Raw genomic sequence first — 3,407 nt, forward strand, 5'->3', positions numbered from 1 at the left:
GTTGTTTGGTTGGTTGGTTGGTTGGTTGGTTGGTTGGTTGGTTGGTTGGTTGGTTGGTTGGTTATTGGATGGGTGGTGAACTGCTTTTTGCCTGCCTGTTATGGAGTACAGGAGTCAACAGACGTGCTGTGAACGCGGTTGGGGGAGGGAAGGAGAGTTTGGAGGAGAAACAGAATAACGCAGTTTTGCACTTCCTGCTTACATACATGTAATTCATTTTTATATTTAGTCAAGTTTTGACTAAATATTTTAACATCGAGGGGGAATCGAAACGAGGGTATGGTGTATGTGCGTGTGTCTGTGTGTGTGTGTGTGTAGAGCGATTCAGACTAAACTACTGGACCGATCTTTATGAAATTTGACATGAGAGTTCCTGGGTATGAAATCCCCGAACATTTTTTTCATTTTTTTGATAAATGTCTTTGATGACGTCATATCCGGCTTTTCGTGAAAGTTGAGGCGGCACTGTCACGCCCTCATTTTTTAACCAAATTGGTTGAAATTTTGGTCAAGTAATCTTCGACGAAGCCCGGGGTTCGGTATTGCATTTAAGCTTGGTGGCTTAAAAATTAATTAATGACTTTGGTCATTAAAAATCTGAAAATTGTAAAAAAAAAATAAAAATTTATAAAACGATCCAAATTTACGTTTATCTTATTCTCCATCATTTGCTGATTCCAAAAACATATAAATATGTTATATTCGGATTAAAAACAAGCTCTGAAAATTAAATATATAAAAATTATTATCAAAATTAAATTGTCCAAATCAATGTAAAAACACTTTCATCTTATTCCTTGTCGGTTCCTGATTCCAAAAACATATAGATATGATATGTTTGGATTAAAAACACGCTCAGAAAGTTAAAACAAAGAGAGGTACAGAAAAGCGTGCTATCCTTCTTAGCGCAACTACTACCCCGCTCTTCTTGTCAATTTCACTGCCTTTGCCATGAGCGGTGGCCTGACGATGCTACGAGTAAAATGGCATTGCGTTTCATTCTGTGAGTTCGACAGCTACTTGACTAAATATTGTATTTTCGCCTTACGCGACTTGTTATTTTTCAGATTACGCATAAAAAAAAGGGCGTTGACAAAACAAATGCAGTGCGACCCACAGGAAAGCTGCTGGTTGTGGTTCACGCATTCCCTGTGTGATCTTGAAAAAGAAAGTGACGCTTTTCACATAATCATGGACATAATCTAACTGTTTCTTTTAGCTTAGTGGTGAAATCAGGCCAAACATATTTATGGAAAAAAGTGTATCCAGCAAGGCCAAAGAACAAACCTGAATTTTTCTTGCTTCATAATTGTTGTTATTGTTTTGTGTGTGGGTGTTTTTTGTGGTTTGTGTGTGTGTGTGTGTGTTTGTGTGCGAATGATCAGAGACACTCGTAGATGTGCGTTTTATCTATCATAATTGTACATCCTGCTTTGTACAATCACAAAACGGAATGTGTGCTGCTGTATACATTATATGTCTTAGGGCTGACCTGCACTCTTAGCAAGTGCACTTCTTCATTGATTGAAAGTTGAATGAATACATGATTGATTGATTGATTGATTGATTGGTTACTTGTTTGATTGATAAATTGATTGATTGATTAATTGATTGATTGATTGATTGATTGATTGATTGATTGATTAATTGATTGATGGATCGACGAATTGATTGATAGACAGTGTTGTTGTATAGTAAAGTTGTAGTCACCATTTAGTATAGGGTCACTGCAAACAAAAACAAAGAGAAAGTTTCAAAATAAAACCACAGTCGCTTTTCATTTCTTTGTCACCAGTTATTTGGTTATAAAGTATGAATGAACTTAGAGAGAGAGAGAGAGAGAGAGAGAGAGAGAGAGAGAGAGAGAGAGAGTGTATGTGTGTGTGTGTGTGGATGTGTGTGTGTGTGTGTGCGTGTGTGTGGATGTGCGTGTGTGTGGATGTGTGTGTGTGGATGTGTGTGTGTGGATGCGTGTGTGTGGATGTGCGTGTGTGTGAATGTGTGTGTGTGGATGTGTGTGTGTGTATGTGTGTGTGTGTGTGTGCGTGTGTGTGTGTGTGTGGATGTGTGTGTGTGTATGTGTGTGTGGATGTGCGTGTGTGTGGATGTGTGTCTGTGGATGTGTGTGTGTATGTGTGTGGATGTGCGTGTGTGTGGATGTATGTGTGTGGGTGTGTGTGTGTGCGTGTGTGTGCGTGTGTGTGGATGTGCGTGTGTGTGTGTGTGTGTATGTGTATGTGTGTGTGTGTGTGTGTGTGTTATGTGGCGTAAGAACATCCGTCCATTTGGAAACCAACCAAAAATCCACAGCCTGCATGGCTGCTCTTTGTGCAGCGCTGGTATTTTCTCGTGAATTGTTCCCGTGACTGCCGGCTATGACTATCTGTGAAAATAATTCTGCGAAGGAAGCTGTCAAAATAACAACTTTGGGAAAGGTTATCATTCCTGAATTAAATACCTGGACATATCCATGGTGATTTACATTAAGTTTTATTTATCATTATACAAATCAAAATGATGTTGCAGTACACAAGTGCATGTTAAAATCGCCTCAGATTTAAATGCACAGGAAAGGTCTACGACCAAAACAAAGCAAAGACAAATAAACAAGCAGACAACAACAACAACAACAACAGCAACAACAACAATACGAATATTTATAACGCGCACATATCTCACCAACAGGCGACTCAAGGCGCACAACAACAACAACAAACCAGACAAACAATAAACGGTCCTCATTTGTGTAGAAAGAGAAGAAAAGCAGATATAGTATTTCAAGCAAATGTATATCACCGTGGATCCTGCTTCTTCTCACTTAAACTGATAGTGAATGTGAACATGCTTTACTTTTCTTTCAATAACTCTATACAAAGATGACATTATGCAGGCACGGTCCATATGCATACACACAGCAACACCTATATAACCTGAACCAAACATGTGCAGTTAATTTAAACTAGGAAAAGCTGGTGTCGGCATAAATGATTAGCTTGAGGAATGCACGCTTGCCGTGGAATCATTGCACAAGGTTGTCGCGATTACCTTTTCTTTGCATCTTGAACACACGGCCAGTACCGTGTAACTGGCCTTGATACGGAACGATCCAAGGGGGGCAATCTCAGTCATCTGAAAGAGGGAAATCCAAACGCAATCCGCTTTGTTCGATTTTATGGGCTTGGACGATAGAGAAAAATAAGAAAAGCAAAAGCTGGAGTCCAGTCTGGACGAAACTGCTATCAAAAACGCAGAATTGATTTTTTCTGAGGGTTTTTTTTTGCCGTAAGCGCCATGTTTATCGGAGCAGGAAACTCTTCCAGAGTGAGGCCCCTTCGTTGATGCATGTCAACAAGCATCAGATGTGCGAGAAGCGAAATTGTGCCGCAACTTCAGTTTTAGCTCGACAC

At 39.7% G+C, this 3,407-nt stretch overlaps 1 protein-coding gene across 1 annotated transcript in view; it reads left to right on the forward strand.

The window, feature by feature from the left end:
• The window catches only part of LOC138968517 (uncharacterized), a 7,563-nt gene extending 5,783 nt beyond the window's left edge, over positions 1-1,780 (forward strand). Inside the window, exon 5 of the mRNA XM_070341092.1 lies at positions 1,068-1,780. The gene's annotated coding sequence lies outside the window, so the exon portion shown is untranslated. The remainder of the gene's footprint in view (positions 1-1,067) is intronic.
• Positions 1,781-3,407: the final 1,627 nt, after the last annotated feature.

Source organism: Littorina saxatilis, linkage group LG1 (genome assembly GCF_037325665.1).
Source record: "Littorina saxatilis isolate snail1 linkage group LG1, US_GU_Lsax_2.0, whole genome shotgun sequence".
In the NCBI taxonomy this organism is placed as follows: Eukaryota; Metazoa; Mollusca; class Gastropoda; order Littorinimorpha; family Littorinidae; genus Littorina; species Littorina saxatilis.